At 38.5% G+C, this 18258-nt stretch overlaps 1 protein-coding gene across 17 annotated transcripts in view; it reads left to right on the top strand.

Moving 5' to 3' along the window:
• The window catches only part of RALYL (RALY RNA binding protein like), a 614199-nt gene that overhangs the window by 150690 nt on the left and 445251 nt on the right, over window positions 1-18258 (top strand). Inside the window, exon 4 of one of the 17 annotated variants that reach the window (XM_073330692.2) lies at window positions 13367-13512. The exons of the other annotated variants lie outside the window; for them this stretch is intronic. The gene's annotated coding sequence lies outside the window, so the exon portion shown is untranslated. The remainder of the gene's footprint in view (window positions 1-13366; window positions 13513-18258) is intronic. 17 annotated transcript variants of the gene reach the window in all.

The following is an 18258-nucleotide window of genomic DNA, read 5'->3' as shown; positions in this document are numbered from 1 at the left end:
CCACTTATACACTATAGCCCAGTGATTAGGGCACTCACCTGGGATGTAGGAGACCCAGCATAGGTTAGTCTCATTCTCTCTTGTTAACACTGTTCTACTTTGCATAAATAATTAGTTCTTGGACAGGAAATGGGAGCAGGATACCTCCTCGCCCTCAAGCGAGTGCCCTACCCATGGGACTATAGAGTCATTCTCACTCTCCGACTCAAGGAATATCTGGAGCAGGGACTTAGTCACAAAGTGTAAGACTCCAAGGATATGTCTGCACTACACACTAAACATGTTTCCAAGGCCATGCTTGAGCATCTGCACTCCATTGTAAACCTGGGCTTACAGTTGCTAGAACTGGGTCCGGCAGCCATGCTAACATGTCCATACTGCACTACACAGACCTTCTGACTTGGCTCTGCAGCTTGATCTGCATCCGCACTGCAAAATGACAGGGCTTAAACCCAAGTCACAGTGGGACTTGAGCTCTGAGCACCCTCCTACTAGCATCCTAGGACCCAATCCCTGTGTGTTTGCTGACCTGAGTCAAACTGATTTGTGTGTGGATGGAAAGGGGGCTTGGACTCAAACCTGAGTCAGAGCCTGGCCTTAGTGTCTTTGTTCCAGACTTGTACCCAGGTCTCCAATATCCCAGTGAGTGCCTGACCACTAGACTATTAGGCATAAGCAGGAGGTAGTGGTGCCCTCTTCTTCCTGCATTTGTGACTCTAATCTAGCCATTTACTTCCAAATTTCTTTTGCTTTTTAAAAAAATACAGCTAATATGTTTTCTGTCAGGTCAAACATGCCTTTTTGTTTATCCTAAAATGATATTTTGTTTTTTGTTTCTTTGTAAACCAACATTTTGGGACTGCCAGTGAACTGAAAAAAATCAATTATTCACTCAGCTACTATTTCACCCATTGGGTCCATATATGTGAAAAGTACATAGTAAATCAAACATACAAAACTATTATGGCCTAAGTAGTACAGACTAATAGTGAAATAGACCACTTAAGTTTTCAGCTATGTTAGCTTTGTAGTTAAGTGTCTCATCCCATGTGTATCTTGTGTTAGAAAAAAGACAAGTCATTGATTATTAGGGGTATGCAAAGATTTTTTCTTGAGGTCACCAGAGTGAGAGAGTCCAAGTAGTTTTCCCTGACTCCCGCAACCTCTGCTACTTAATGTTGCCACATATGGTGTACTTGTGTCATAGCATGGAGTAAGTGGACATGGAATGGAGGATGCTGGCTACATTGCAGTCCCCTGAATTGCACCAAACAAAGGTTGTGCCAATGGTTGTCAAGAAAATGATAGAATAGAGGGGTTCTGACAAACTTTTCTCCCCCACCGCCTGCCTCTTTCTTTCACCATAGGAAAAGGGAGGTGGTGAGTAAGGTGAGAGAGATGGGGATGCATGGCAAAAAAATTAAAATAAATAAACTTTAAAAGTCCTCTTTAACCAACCCCCCCACCCCCCAAAAAATCAGCCAGCTTTTTAACCAGCTTTTTGAATGAAAAATTTCAGCTAACTCTGATTATAACATATACATACAAGGAGGCAAAAATAAGCTCCAGGATTCCCTTACTGTTCAGTTCTTAACTATGCAATCTTAATTGTGTTTTTTTCTTATATGTTTTTTTCTTATATATATATTTTTTTCATATATATATATATATATATATATATATATATATATATATATATATATATATATATATATTTCTTTAATTATGGAATATAGATAGATATATAAATATAGTGTTTAATAGCAAAGATTTTCAAAAGTGACTAATTGTAAAGTTTTGGATACCTTACTGGAGGCTACTAATTTTCTGAGGGTTGGCGATTGGCACTTTTTTGAACATCCGTTTTGCTCAGCAAGCTGTTGGGTGCTGAGTCCTTTTGAAAATCTGGTCTTACAGTCCTGATTCAAAGTTATCTGAAGTCAAAGGAAAAACTCCCATTGACTTCAATGGGCTTTGGATCAAGTCTTAAGAGATTTTAGGAGATATTTCCTACTACAAATGTTAGTCTGTGGCATACGTTAACCATCAAAGGCAGCCATAGAATCTGCCATCATGAACACACTTTAAGGAGTTAAAACAGCATTTAGAAGGAGGAAAAATCTTCCCAAAATATTATCACTAGACATAGACACAGATGGGCCGTATGCTATCTTTCTGGTCCAAAATATAACCAAATAATATGATTGGTGAAATCAAAGGCTTTATTACAAATAATTGGGCTCCTACAGTCTTTTTATTCTCTTTGGGAGATTAGATTCTCATTTGTAATAATGTCATGCAGTGCACAAAATAACAGCTTAATTATCTAATTTTTTCCTGCTTAAATTAGCCATAAATTGTTATCAATAGCAAATGAGTATTAAGGAAAAATGAGATGGAGTTGAAGAGTTTCAGAGACTGAAAATATCTTACAAAGCTCTGTTTGCAAGATTCAAAGGATTCTCTGCTATTTCAAAATTTAGCACTTCAAAAGAAGTTTTCAATTTGCAAAACTCCATATGTAATATATACTGATGCACAACAAAAATGCATTAATTAGGCAGATTACTCTGAGATGGATTGAATTATCAACATTTGCAAGTTAAATTCAATATCTCCGTGAACAAATTTGAAGAATGATTCAGAATTTGCATAGTTTTTGTGCCCATAGTGAATAACTAAAAGCTGGGGTAAAATTAACCTAAATACAATTTTAAGTATTTATCAGGTGAATTGTCATTTCATTTTTACTTCAAAACCTATGGACATTTACTGGATTCTAGGCTCAAATAGCCAATAAAATGTGAACAGATTAAAGTTTTAGATGAGTCAAAACCAGGACAACTAACTATCCAATGTTTACTTCATACATACATGCATCTCTACTTCAAAATGATGCTAAACCATCAAACATGTATGGAATTTAATATTAAAAACAATAACCACATATTTCCAATGTTTCCTAGGTAAGAAATGATGAATACAGGACAAAACAAGGGGAACATTGTCTGAATTTACCATACTCTATTGTGACATGCTAGTATTTTGGTTATATTTGCAATGTATTATTTCAAGGCATTTTTCTTTTCCCTTTTAATAAAGTGTAAGTAATGCCTTATTTATTTGGCATTTTTCCTGGTATTTAAGAGATTGCTTGAGTTGTAATTTTCTTTAACATTTGTTGTGTTCTCCGTAGGCTGCTGGACTTGGATGCAGTGTAGATTATACTGGTGATCTATTTATTTATTTATTTTATTTTATAATTGCAGCTTGTGTGGCATGGGATTTAGCACTGCTGGCTTCTAATCCCCAATCTGCCATATTACTACACAGGAAATGACTTAAATGTCAGAGCCTCAGTTTACTCATCTGTAAAATGCATGTGATAATGAAACTTTATTCAGTGATTGTAAAGTCCTTTGGGGGTCCTTTATCGGAAATAAGCACTGTATATAAATCAATACCAAGATAGGTGCATTTTTATAAATAGATGATACAGTATTATTATAGAACATTTTATTTTAAAATGGGGTAATTTTTATCTGGTACATTGTCTTGTCTTTCCAGGTATTGATATTTACCTTCCTTAGAGTAACCTCACATAACTTTTATCAGAATTGAGGTAGGATTTCTGTAGTCTTGCTTTTTAGCCATTTTGTTGGCTTTTACAATTTTAAGTCTCTGCTTGGGCCCTGGGGTCTAATTTCTGTGCTGCTGTTAAATGGATGTTCAACTCCAGTCAATAGCTCCACCGGTAGAGCTAGGTTTTGCAGCCAGGGGCAGGGGGCAATGGGTCACCAGTGGTGGGCTGGAGAGTGAACTCACTCTGCACTCATTTGGCAGTGGCAGCTCCTGCTAGTGGGGCTGGGCCTGGCTTCCACCCCAGGCATTGAAATTTGGAGCACAGGGTTGCAGCGCCATTCAGATTTGGCCCATCCTTTGGCCAAGCCAAATTTGGGAACGTGGAGATGCAACATGGGGCACAGGGACACAGCAGCATGTGACCCTGTGCATCATGTTGAATGCATGGAACAGGAAGTTGGTTCCAGCCCTGCAGAATAGGAAACACTGCTGCTGGGCATGTGTGGGGCAGACTTACTCTTCAGCCCCATATGAAAATTCATGTTGTACCCCTCCTTTTGTCAGCTGCATAATATGCTTGAAAAGGTGTCATATGTACATCTAAGGGCTACTGCAGGGGTAGTTGCCCCCCTACTCTGCTATTAGCTCTGCCACTAAGTAGTTGGTACCAAGTATGTCTCAAAGCATTTAAGCACTTGTGTATAAAATTGTGCTCCTTGAAGCTTCTCAAAGGTTTGGGAGTCAGTCACATGGATGAGGAAGGATTATTTGACATAAGGATTCTAAGACTAGGCCCTTGGTATTCTTGTAGTAGTTCTTTGGAAGACAGATTAGTGGTCACAGTGCAGGTGAAGTAGTCCTGGATATTAATACTACCTATGTGGGATGTGTGTCAATATGGTTTTATTTTTGTATTTTTGCTTTAATTATATAAGATATTAAAGAAACTTATCTTCCTACAAAGGTCACTTGATGAAAAGGCTATAAAGTTCTGTTTAAAATACCATTTTCTTCAGGTTTTTTTCATTATTAGTACCAAGTTAAGAAGGCAGTTTATTAAGGTCTAAATTAGCCAATGTCACAAAAGTACATTTCAATAGTTCTTTTCTACAGCTGTACTAAGAAGTGACAGTTTGACTACCATGCAACCTTTAACTTTGCATGTACAATAAAAGCAAATGCTACTAAGGAGTGGAAAATGGTAAGTACTAACAGTCAACAAAATTATTCCAGCAGGGTTTATAGACAATTGTACTTAGTTACTCAGTGAAAGAAGGGACTCCTGCTTTGCAAATAGGTTGTTAGTGAAAGAGTTGAAAATTTCATCAGCATGCAACCACTTACAAAGAGACAAAGTAGAGCATAATCAAGAAAGTGCTGGCATTAGCAACTCTCATCCCCTCACAACTTGATTTTTCCCTCTAGTTTGCCTCACCTCACTCTAGCCTTTTCTCCATGTATTTTAATCTTAACTATCATAAAATATCTTTTAGTAAATTCATGCAATGAATTGTTGCAGGGAATTTTGCAGTCTGTGACCTTTAATACTTGGTTATTCAGGGACTTGGCTATGCTTGGTCCTTGATGTCTGTTGTGGTGGCTGGGGATGGGGGTGAGACTGCAAGGAGCCTCTTTCTGTTCATTGTGGAAATGTGTGGTTCCTGTGCTCAGGGAAGCACAGGGACTCATCCCACTTTACTTTCTCAGGGATGCTGGCATCACAAAGAGGGCAAGAAAGGAGTAAGAGGAGTTACGTCCATATCCCTACTGCCTTGTTCTCAACTGACCTTCAGAGTACCCCAACATGCAGGGAGGAGAGTGTGCACCCCTTAAAGGATGTATCAGTGAATGTGCTTCACCTGAGTGCCAGGTAGATCCAAGAGGTGCAATATCTCCTTGTGTTTTCTTAAGCAGTGCAGCTTGGCACTATGTCCAGCATAAGGCTGTGTGGTTATTTCTCTCTCTGTTTCTCCATCCCCCCTCTCCCCCGCCTTTTTTTTTTTTTTGAGGTTGAGGGACATGTTGAAACTCATCAGATTTCTATTAGCTGAAAGCTGATATGAAAAACTGAACCCCCCAAGAAGGGTCCAGGGATATCACCCTGGTAGAGACCTCAGCACCTTTCCTTTCCCTACATTTGGGAAACAATAGCTCTTCATCTGGGCATATGCCCCTACTCAGTGGGGGGCCACCCATCTTCCTCATTGGACTTTGGTGGCTGGTAGGTTTAATCCTTTGGCTATTAGGTGTGTGTGGTATAGCTCTTTGTCTGAGACACCTTACAGCCAAAGGAGTAAATGGGATTATTATCTCACTACAGTGAAATGTGCAAAACCTTGGCAGACTCATTAAATACTGAACCAGTGACAATAAATTAGAGTTGGAAACTTGGGGCCACAAAACAGTCCAAACCCCTAAGAAGATATTGTCTAAATCTCCCCTTTGTTACATTGGTTATACAAACACTTTCTACTCCAACTTCTGAAAGGGAATGTGAGAAAGACATTTCTTCAAATTACCAATCCTTACAATGCAGGGGCCTGCCAGACCTCTGAATTCCTCTAATGAAGGATTCATGCAGGGTTCATGCACTTAGCAACATTCAGGGCACACCCTCAGTGTTGTGTAGGAGCAGTGCACACACGGCTCCTCTCAAGGACATGAACCTTGGAAACTCGCCCAGAGGACATGAACCGTGGGAAGCCTCCCAGAATGGGCTCAAGGCCCAAAAGCAAGGAATGCGGTAAATAAAAATTAATAAATAAAAATATTAAACAAAGCCAGTGTATTCCTTTTGTCTGTTGGAGTATGTAATGCGCAGGAGGAGGGGAAGAATAAAAGAGAGGGTGAAAAGCTGACAAGGCAGACCAGCCTGCTTGCTTGCTTAAAGCCTTATTCTGCCTTATTCTATACTCTAAACTTTTTAAAAAGATGAGACTATCTCCCTAGAGCTGAGCATCTCCATATTGAAAACAAATCAAAAATTATCCTTTGAGTTACAACCCAGCTATGTCATTCCACTGTGATTGCCCCACAGTTTAAAACTAACGTCGAATGCTGTGATTTCACTGTTCAGGCTTGATACACTAGTTCATCAATGATTCTACGTGGGATCACTTTAAAATTGTTCTGCTCCAAAACCCCTATAACAAGTAAGATGCAAAAGGAATACAATCTCCTGTAGACTGGCGGGCATTCCCATATTCAGAGAGCTCCTATTCTATTGTTTCCTCTCTGTGCATAATATGCTGCAGGAACTAAAGTAGGCAAGAAGAGAAGCTTTAGGAGAAGCCCATTTCCATTTCTTTATTTCTCTTTAAAACCACAAACAAATTTGGTGCTTATCTCTTGAGTCGTATCTCTCAGTACCAATTATTGCTACTTGAGTCTTAGGCACTTGAGTCTTATCTCTCAGTAGCAATTATTGCCATGGAAGAAATTTACTAGCTATGTTCTGCCAATTACAAGTATTCTTGATCAACAGCAGCAGCACCTTTGCTATTTTAGTCCTGATTATTCCCTGGGCACAAATTTACAAACGTGTTCAGTAGTCCTGTGATCTACCTTTCCCTGAAGAGAGAAACAAAATAAGACCAAACCTCAGCACTTTAGGATTAGTTCACTTGAGAAAATATTTAAGCTTATTAAAAAGGGTTAGTAATATTCGGACAACTCTTTCCCTATTTGCAGTTTCCCTTCCTTACCCTAATTTCTCTACCCCTGCACCGTGTGGTTAATTTAGTCAGGATCTCTGTACAATACATTATATTTTCTGATGTTCATGTTGTAAGGTGTGGAGCCTTGAGCAGGTCTGGCAGCTCGCCCCAGGATTCGTATTGGAAAGCTGTGCATTCTGGGACTTCTCTCATTCAGAATGCCTTGTACACTTCTCCATGGAAATTTCCAGCGTGTGTCTGTCTGGATATCATAGGTACCCCCCCACACACACACATACACATTACTTTAGTATGAGAGCCTCACAATTTTGAATGTATTTCTCCTTACAACACTCTTGTGAAGTAAGGAAGTACAGACCTTCCAAATCTTAGAGATGGGGATGAAAATAAGGCATGGAGAGAATAAGTAAACTTGCCTGAGGTGACTCAGGAAGACCTTGACAGAGCAGGGAATTAATTCATGTCTCCTGAGCCCTAGGCAAGTGCTCTATCCACTGGAATATCCTTCCTCTACAGTGTGTAAAGTAGAATGTGTCAGATTATCATACTACACTTAAACTTTGAATAAACTTTAAAGAAGCTGTGACAGAAATCAACACAAAGAGAGGTTTCCAAAATTAACCTTAACACTGTAAAAGGTTACAGAATTTTTTTTCCTGATAATTTATTTTGTATTGGACTCAGCAACAAAAAAAAGTAGACTAATTTAGGCTGTTTTAGAATTTGAAAAAAATAATCTCCTCTCCCTCACCCAGGAGCCTCTTTAATTGTGCTATATTTCTGTGTTTCATTAACACTGTCTGGGATAATCAGTATTTGTAACAGTATCTTTGACCATCTGCAAAATCCAGATGGATACTCTAATTATTAAACTAGAGGTGGATTTTAACTCTACAGCCCAAAGTGTTTTATGAGTGGAAGTCAAGAAGGTCTTACTTAAGATTACATGTGAAGTAATTTTCCTTATGTATGTGATCTTAAGTGACATAAAAAATTATTTTGGTTAGATGGCTTCTGTGGGCTTAGGGGAATCAGATCATACATAGACTGGTTTTATATGGTGTATTAATAATACCAATATGAATACTTTCAGATAAATTTGAAAGGAAAAAATTTTGTTGACTTAAATTTCAAAAAGCTAGTACTTTTGTCTCAGTTTCTGACTTCACCCCCCTTTTCACATTTCTGATGTAAATACTTCAGAACTCTTTTCTTTCCATTTTGAATTGTAGTTCAGCCGATGGCACGTTGTTTTCACCATGCAAAATCTCCTACTCTTCCATTGTCACTGGCACAATAGCTCCACAGAAATCCTAGAGAAATCAACCGAATAACTGCTGAGCAGAGATGATTTGTTTGAAACATCAAAATACAGAACCTGCCTACTCTCGGTGGAATGGCTATTTATGATATACAATACCTGATTGTGTCTAATATTCCACTCTAAGCCTCTGCAAGTTGTAGTAGCTTTGCCAGATAGGTGCTATAATGCTAGTCTTGAGCTTACTTGACTTTCATATTTTATTCTAATTGAATTGCAGCTTAGTATAGCAATTTTAAGGATCAATACTTCTTCACAGAGCCAGGAAGAATAAAAATCAATTTGAACACTTCAGATCCTTCATCAGGTATTACATCTTCAAATAGAGCCCCTTTCTCTGCAATAATCTGCGTGATTCTGTTAGCAGCATCAGTCACTGACAAGAAGAAACTTGGATCTTTCATTGTTACAGAGACTGATATTCCTTTTCATAGGGTTAGAAAAGATCCATAATAGCTTTTATACCACTATTTTTGGAACTCTAGACTTCATTAAAACCCTCTTCAGCTTTTTCTCTTTTAGCTTCCTTGCTGCTTATGAATTATTCAAGGCAGATTTCACTTGAGGTAAATAGTTTGATTTGAAGGTTTTTGTATCTGGATTTAGATGCAACAAGAAGTGTTAAATGCTCAGAATTTTAAGTGAATAGAATTGCAGAGGCCCAGCTATTAAGATGGAAGACATTTGCTGTTAGTGCTCTGGGGCTGCCATTGAGATTTCAGCTCTGTGCTATTTGTCACTCTGAAGTAGGTAGGCATTATGATGCCTGGAGTATAAATCAGCCTTTACATGGTGTCGAGTCCCGAAGCACTTTGAACATTCTAATCCACTTCTGAGTTAACAGAACATTTTTGGTTTTACAAGCTTTTAAGTTTCCTTTTCTATTTAACCCTGTCATTGTATAATTAATCATTATTATTTTTTGGATTTTTATGCATCTCAATCAAATAAAATTCGCAGTGCTTACTTCAAAGCTGTGGTGCCCCTGACTGAGATACAAGCTTGAGTTTTTATCTTCCACTGGAAATAGTTTCTGTCCAAGTGTTTATTCTTTTTTTTATTATCCCTGTACTAAAAAAGTTCAGTAAAATCCAGCCTTTTTCTACCAGCTTGGCCAGTTGGACAGGCATTATTTGAACAATCTGAAGTAGGATTGTTTGTGTGCCCGTTTGGATTTTATTTGTGTGTGTCTTCCTTGTGGTGGTGTCTACTAGAAAAAGTAGAATGTGAGAGAGTAACAATTTCCCATGACTGTCATTAGCGTTGTCCTGTGGTCCAGAAGCCAATACTGGCTCAGTGCAGCATAACAAACGCTTTTAAATTCTTACCTTCTATCAGCTGGGTAGATATCCCAGAACCCTGACCAAGTAGAAAGGGCCAACCCAGTTACTCTGTGTGTGTGTGTGTGTATAGAGTGCATCAGTTCATTGAATCCAGCTGGTCTCTGTTCTTGCAATGCACCCATTGATTAAATGTTTGAACCTGCATAGGGCGTGTATAATGTTGTACTAACTTTCATTGGATACTTCAACTTTATAATACAATGGAATTGAAATCATAATCTCCTGAAGTGTTGAGATCTATTTAATTTTATTTTTTGTTGCCATTGGTTATTTACATTAAACTAAAGTGCTAGGCACTTTAAAGACTTACAATTTATTTTAGCGAAAAGAAAAGGAGTACTTGTGGCACCTTAGAGACTAACCAATTTATTTGAGCATAAGCTTTCGTGAGCTACAGCTCACTTCATCGGATGTAGCTCACGAAAGCTTATGCTCAGATAAATTGGTTAGTCTCTAAGGTGTCACAAGTACTCCTTTTCTTTTTGCGAATACAGATTAACACAGCTTCTACTCTGAAACCGGTCAATTTATTTTAGATGCATTGCAATGAGTTGAAGATTAACCAAGTGAGTGTATGGGAGGAGGGGAAGAAAATGGGTTTCAATGATAACATTACATAGTTACTTATGTTTAATTATAACCTGAATCAATGTAACCTAATCAAATACTGGGCTGTGAATTGATTAGCTCCTTGAGGGAACTGGAGGACAGAAATCATAATTAACAGGATATTCAGCAGCTGCATCCCTGAGGCAGTAACTTGTCCCTCTGCAGTGGGGGAAGTGGAGGGGGGTTCTGTGTAACAGTGGATCGTCCAGCCAGTTCCCACTCTGTTTGCTTTCATGCTCCATGCTGTGAAGATTGTGAACTCTCAATGTGTGCTCTCTTCTCCTCCTCCTATCTCCCTCTTCCCTCCTCCCCTCTGCACACAGCAACTCACTCTCATTCTTTGTACAGCAGAACTGCACTCTCCACTTTGGTTGTGGAAGAGGAGCCGGTTGTGCCCCATTTTGCACTTATTTTACTGTGCTTTACTTTTTTAGGGCCAGATGAGATCATTAAGCTAATACTACAGTGTCCTTCTCTATCAAACAGAACATATAATTTCCCCAGTGATTTCTGCATGAAGCTGAATTTTTGTAAAAAGACATCCTATCTTGACTTTAAAACTTATCCTGACTTTAAATCTCCAATTGATGAAGAACTGACTGTGTCCTGTAACCCTCACTGATTAAACATTTATGTCACATGTCAATTTTGAACTTTGCTAAGTTAAACTTCCAGCCATTGGATTGTATTGTGCCTTTGTCTGCTAGTTTAAAGAACCCTCTAGCATCAGATATCTCTTCCATGTTTAGATACTCTATGGACCTCTGAAACTTCTCTTCAGTTAAATAAAATGAATTATTTTAATCGGTCATTGTAAGACATGTTTCCCAGATGACAGATCATTCTTATCACTCTTCTTTGATCCCTGTCCAGTTTTTCAACATCCTTTTTAAAGTATGGAGATCTAAACCAGACACCGTATCACTGGAGGAATCTCACCAATGCTGCATACAAAAGTAATATTGCCTGCTTACTGCTACTTGATATTATCTTCTTCTTATTATTATTATATTATTACTTGATATCCTGTTTATACATCAAAGGATCATGTTAGCCCTTTTTGCCACACCATCACACTGGGAGTTCATGTTCAGTGGTTATCAACAATGACTCTTAAATCTTTTTCAGAGTCACTGTTTTCCAGATTCAGACCCTCATCCTGTAAGTCTGGCCTACAGACTTTGTTCATAGATATATAATCTTGAGTTTAACTGTTTGAAAACATGATTGTCTGCACCTGGTTTATTAAGGGATCCGGATTTCTTTGTATCAATGACCTGTCCTCATTTGTTGTTCACCATGCAACCAATCTTTATATTCTTTGCAAATATCAATATCTTTATATTTTCCTCCAATCAGCTGATAAAAGTATTGACTAGCACGGGGCCAAGTAGTAACCCCTGACTGACCCCACTAGGACAGACCACTGGTGGATAACTTCCCACTAACAATTATATTTTGACAGGTTTCAGAGTAGCAGCCGTGTTAGTCTGTATTCGCAAAAAGAAAAGGAGGACTTGTGGCACCTTAGAGACTAATACATTTATTTGAGCATAAGCTTTTGTGAGCTACCTGAAGTGAGCTGTAGCTCACAAAAGCTTATGCTCAAATAGAATTATATTTTGGGATATATTAGCCATCTTTGAGTCATTTAATAACTATATGCCATATTAACTTTGTATAGTGCTATTTTTTTAAAAAATCAGAATGCAGAGTGGAACTAAGCAAATGTATATTATGTCAATACAGTTACATTTATCAACTAGATTCATAATCTCATCAGAGAATGTTATGATGTTCATTTGACAACCTATTTTTTCATGAAACCATGTTGAATACTATTAATTGTATTTTCTGTTTTCCAAGATGTTATCAGATAGCTGTAGGAGGCAGCAGGAAGGAAGAGGAAGAAAGCTGTAGAGAATTAGGGATAGGAGGAGGAGAGGAGATACTGAAGGCTATAAAACCAGATGAGATGATGGAGGGGAAAATTAGAGGGAGAGCAGAAAGTAAGAGCAAGGATCAGTTCAAAGAAAAGAGAAGTGAGAAGTCTGAAGCAGTGTTGTAGAGTTGTCTTTGGTACAACAAAACTGCAAAAAGACTGTGAATGTCATGGGGCTGCTAAAGTGAGGAAGACTGTAGTTAAAGTGTGCTCACAGGTATAGTTCACCAAATGTTATTCTATCAAGTTAAATGCACTGGAAAACAATTTTTGAGATGCATGAAATGACTTTTCTAGTGGAGTACTGTGTGGCTCAGGAGAGTGACCTTTTCATTTTTTTAATCACCAGTTTGAAATAAGCTCAGGTTAGTGATGACCAAAAAGTGTTACCATTTGGTGGTGCTCTCAATTTTGTTCCCGGGGTATACTTCACAACACGCACGTGCAACTACAACAGTTGTTACTAGTTGGCTGACAGCAGAAAGACCAATGTATGTATGGTCATTAATGGAGGCTGAATGGGTATTCCCCAAATTATTTTCCCATGTAGTGAGATGAATTATTGCAGACACATGTTGGAAGCTTGTATTTACAGTGCCCATGCTGTACTTATTTGGCCAAACAGAGGACTTTGTTCCTTAGGGCTGTTGTTCTGGTATCCTTAACAGCCCTGAATTTCTGAATGTGCACAGTGGTTTTTTTTTTCAAGGTTATTAGTATTCTATAATATAACACATACTTTGATTAACTCATGGAGAGAGCTCAATAATGGATATTTCCTGGGAGACTCTAGAAGGGCAATTCTCGTCTTAAAAGTGGCTTGTGTCTCAAAGACTCTTGTAAACTGAGTGTATTTAATAAACAAGGGAAATATGTCTTTTCTAAATGACAGCTCCAGCAAACTCACCCTGGTTCTGAGAGCCAAGATGGATGGTTTTCTTCTTAAACATCATGATCAGTTCTTATGTAGGAAAAATTAGGCTCTCAGTTACATCTGCAACCCCATTTTCATCAGATGATGCCTTCAATGACAGCTAGGTAAGCTCCACTTTCTTTGCTGGGTTTTCACAGATGTAACTGTGTAGATAATTCTTCTACAATGCATGAGAAGGAACAGAACCCAGCTCATTCCTCCTTACCTGCTAAAAGGAGTAAAAAGCAGCAACAGTTTATTTTCTCAGTATCTAGAACTCTGAATACACACAGGGAACAGATCTGTTGAGTAAATATAGCCATTTTTACCTACTTACTTTTCAGAGAAGTGCACTTTAAGTTATACTTTTTAATCTGTATTATGGCAATAGAGCGATAATTGCCTTAAGTTTAGAGCTCTCTGGAGATGATGATTTGTTAGAGATGTTTAGAACAAATAAGACTCATGTTGGTCATGATCACTACTGAAAGCTGTGAAAAATATGAAAAAAATAATTACCTAGTCATGCAATTGCAATGTTTTTGATATCATAATTCTCTGCTGCCATACATGCTAATTCAGTGTTAGTGTTTATTCACATGCTTTGTGCAAGTGCACGTCTACACAAAAGTGCAGAGCAGTGAAGAATCAGATCCCCATGTCTGCTTGTTTGTGTGGATATTATCTGTTCTAAGTAGCAGCTCCATCTAAGAAGATTCCTCAGCCAGAGAGCTTGAAGTTGAACTGTGCTTTGACACACATGCTGTATATTCTCTCTGTGATGCTATTTTTTTTCAGAAGTTGTAGACTATAAATATAGCAAATGAGAAGCAGGTCTTGATTGTCTATGTTCTTTTTATTTCTAGAAGTAATGCCCACAGATTTTCTTCTTTTTGCTGCTACAAAACAACATCCTATTCAGGACTAACCATGTGTAAATTTGGAAGCTGCCAGAGGAGTTGCTACAGCACTGCATTTTTGAGTGCTTAACAGTCTGCAACCTACCAGAATATTGTTGTTTGTTGAGCTCCTACTTCTTAAATGAGATTAGCTAGTTTTAACAACACAAAAATGGATTTAAGTGGCTTTGTTTGCTTAAAATCTTTGAAAATAGTTTCTTTGAAAATGCTACAAAATTGTAATGACTTTTTCCATTTTAAAATGCTGGTAAGGTTTTGAATAAAAGGATTAAGTTGACTCTCCTTTTTCAGGAGACATTTATAAAGGCTGAAAAACAAATACATTTGCACTGAATAGTTTTGCAACTGAACTGATTTTGTTCTGCAATGAAATGTGGTCAGTACAATGAAAAACTTGTTTTGCATAGGCACTATACATACCAGTGCAGGCACCAAGCCTACACTAAGAAATGTGGGCCTACCAGTTTGCTAAGCCCCTTTAATTTAAGTCAGGGCTCATTGCTGGGTTTCCCATGTGGTTCTTAATGCAGGATTAAGGCCTCACTTAATACTGTAGAGACAATGTCTCCTGAATGCCAGCCTATGAAAAGACCAGTTGTAAAGAGCTTCCACTGCACCCTCTTAGGAAAGTACAGTGGCTCCAGCTGCCCCCTCCTCCTTAAGAACATAAGAACAGCCCTACTGGGTCAGACCAAAGGTCCATCTAGCCCACTATCCTGTCTTTCGATAGTGGCCAGTGCCAGGTGCCCCAGAAGGAATGAACAGAAAAGGTAATCATTAAGTGATCCATCCCCAGTTGCTCATTCCCAGCGTCTGGCAAACAGAGGCTAGGGACTCCATTCCTGCCCATCCTGGCTAATAGCCATTGATGGACCGACCTCCATGAATTTGTCTAGTTTCTTTTTGAACCCTGTTATGGTCTTGGCCTTCACAACATCCTCTGGCAAGTAGTTCCACAGGTTGACTGTGTGTTGTGTGGAAAAAATACTTCCTTTTATTTGTTTTAAACCTGCTGCCCATTAATTTCATTTGGTGACCCCCAGTTCTTGTGCTATGAGAAGTAGTAAACAACACTTCCTTATCTAATTTCTCTACACCAGTCATGATTTTATAGACCTCAATCATATCTCGCCTTAGCCGTCTCTTTTCCAAGCTAAAAAGTGCCAGCCTTATTAATCTCTCCTCATACGGAAGCCATTTCATACCTCTAATAATTGTTGTTGCCCTTTTCTGAACCTTTTCCAATTCCAGTATGGCTTTTTTGAGATGGGGCGACCACATCTGCACACAGTCTTCAATATGTGGGCAAACCATGGATTCATATAGAGGCAACATGATATTTTCTGTCCTATTATCTATCCCTTTCTTAATTATTCCCAGCATTCTGTTTGCTTTTTTGACTGCTGCTGCACATTGAGTGGATGATTTCAGAGAACTATCCACAATGACTCCAAGATCTCTTTCTTGAGTGGTAAGAGCTAATTTAGACCCCATCATTTTATATGTATACTTGGGATTATGCTTTCCAATGTGCATTACTTTGCATTTATCAACATTAAATTTCATCTGCCATTTTGTTGCCCAGTCACCCAGTTTTGAGAGATCCTTTTGTAGCTCTTCGCAGTCTGCCTGGGTATTAACTATCTTTAGTAATTTTGTATCATCTGCACATTTTGCCACCTCACAGTTTACCCCTTTTTTCAGATCATTTATGAATATGTTGAATAGGACTGGTCCCAGAACGGATCCCTGGGGGACACCACTATTTACCTCTCTCCATTCTGAAAACTGACCATTCATACTTACCTTTTGTTTCCTATCTTTTAACCAGTTACCAGTCCATGAGAGCACCTTCCTTCCGTCTTATCCCGTGGCTGCTTACTTTAGGTAAGAGCCTTTGGTGAGGGACCTTGTCAAAGGCTTTCTGAAAATCTAAATACACTATATCCTCTGGATCCCCTTGGTCTACATGCTTGTTGACCCCCTCAAAGAATTCTAGTAGATTATGAGGCATGATTTCTCTTCACTAAAACCATGTATACTCTTCCCCAACAAATTATGTTCATCTATAAGTTTGACAATATTGTTCTTTATCATAGTTTCAACCACTTTGCCCGGTAATAAAGTCAGGCTTAAGGGCCTGTAATTGCCGGGATCACCTCTGGAGCCCTTTTTAAAAATTGGCGTCACATTAGCTATCCTCCATTCATCTGGTACAGAAGCTGATTTAAATGATAGGTTACAGACTACAGTTAGTAGTTCTGCAATTTCACATTTGAGTTCCTTCAGAACTCTTGGGTGAATACCATCTTGTCCCGGTGACTTATTGTTGTTTAATTTATCAATTTGTTCCAAAACCTCGTCTAATGATACCTTAACCTGGGACAGTTCCTCAGATCTGTCACCTAAAAAGAATGGCTCAGGTTTGGGAATCTCCCTCACATCCTCAGCCATGAATACCGATGCAAAGAATTCATTTAGTTTCTCCGCAATAGCCTTATAGTCCTTCAGTGCTCCTTTAGCACCTCGATTGTCCAGTGGCCCCACTGGTTGTTTAGCAGGCTTCCTGCTTCTGATGTACTTAAAAAATAAGTTTGCTATTACCTTTTGAGTCTTTGGCTAACTGTTCCTCAAATTCTTTTTTGGCTTTCCTAATTGTATTTTTACACTTCATTTGCCAGTGTTTATGCTCCTTTCTATTTTCCTCACTAGGATTTAACTTCTACTTTTTAAAGGATGCCTTTTGGCCTCTCACTGCTTCTTTTACTTTGTTGTTTAGCCACAGTGGCTCTTTTTTGGTTCTCTTACTATGTTTTTTAAATTGGGGTATACATTTAAGTTGAGTCTCTATTATGGTGTCTTTAAAAAGTTTCCATGCAGCTTGCAGAGATTTCACTTTTGGCACTATACCCTTAAATTTTTTTTTAATAACTAACCTCCTCATTTTTGTGTAGTTCCCCTTTCTGAAATTAAATGGCACAGTGTTGGGCCGCTGTGGTGTTTTTCCTGCCACAGGGATATTTAAATTTAATTATATTATGGTCACTGTTACCAAGAGGTCCAGCTATATTCACCTCTTGGACCAGATCCTGTGCTCCACTTAGGACTAAATCAGGAATTGCCTTTCCTCTGGTGGGTTCCAGGACCAGCTGCTCCAAGAAGCAGTCATTTAAAGTGAAAAGAAACTTTTTCTCTGTATCCCGTCCTGAGGTGACATATACACAGTCAATACTGTATAGCGATAATTGAAATCCCCCATTATTATTATTGAGTTCTTTATTTTAATAGCCTCTCTAATCTCCCTGAGCATTTCACAGTCACTATCACCATCCTGGTCAGGTAGTTGGTAATAGATCTTTACCACTATATTCTTATTATTAGAGCACAGAATTTCTATCCATAGAGATTCTATGGTACAGTTTGATTCATTTACGATTTTTACTTCATTTGATTCTATGCTTTCTTTCACATATAATGCCACTCCCCCACCAGCACGACCTGTTCTGTCCTTCCGATATATTTTGTACCCTGGTATTACTGTATCCCATTGATTATCCTCGTTCCACCAAGTTTCTGTGATGTCTATTATATCCATATCCTCATTTAATACGAGGCACTCTAGTTCACCCATTTTATTATTTAGACTTCTAGCATTGGTATATAAGCACTTAAAAAACTTGTCTCCTTTTAGCTGTCTGCCATTACACGATGTAATTGAATGGGACTCTTTTTTATTTGACTGTTTCTGATCAGACCCTGTTTGTATTTTATCATTTTCCATCCTCTTGTCCTCACTAGGACATAGAGATTCTCTATTAATAGATCCTCCCTTAAGAGATGTCCAAACCATGCTCTCCTCCGCACCTGTTGGCTTTCCCCCAGCCCTTAGTTTAAAAACTGCTCTACAACATTTTTAATGTTAAGTGCCGGCAGCCTTGTTCCATTTTGATT

This window comes from Lepidochelys kempii, chromosome 2 (assembly GCF_965140285.1).
Source record: "Lepidochelys kempii isolate rLepKem1 chromosome 2, rLepKem1.hap1, whole genome shotgun sequence".
NCBI lineage: Eukaryota > Metazoa > Chordata > Testudines > Cheloniidae > Lepidochelys > Lepidochelys kempii.
The sequence above is the reverse complement of the archived record's forward strand: the minus strand, read 5'-3'. Positions and strand labels throughout refer to the sequence as shown.